The sequence below is a fragment of the Xyrauchen texanus genome, chromosome 37 (assembly GCF_025860055.1).
Source record: "Xyrauchen texanus isolate HMW12.3.18 chromosome 37, RBS_HiC_50CHRs, whole genome shotgun sequence".
NCBI classification, from domain to species: domain Eukaryota; kingdom Metazoa; phylum Chordata; class Actinopteri; order Cypriniformes; family Catostomidae; genus Xyrauchen; species Xyrauchen texanus.
Window position 1 is genome coordinate 23,312,191 of NC_068312.1, and position 279 is coordinate 23,312,469.

The window sequence follows — 279 nt, forward strand, 5'->3', positions numbered from 1 at the left end:
ACAGACAAAAACTATTACAGAGTATAATATATATATAATATTATATATAATATAAATAGGCCTATGTATATTTGAATAAAAAACATAATCAAGTAAACAGCAAATAAGCTAGCATTATGAACTGTTGTATATCTGCATTCATATTATGTTCAAGATTCTCTGGCCTCTACATAGTTAAATGCGGCTCCGTGGGGGCTGGACGGTGACACCACACCAAATAGGTAAATACCTAAACCAAACACCTGCAACCGCAAAGAACAACCACACTTCCAACACACC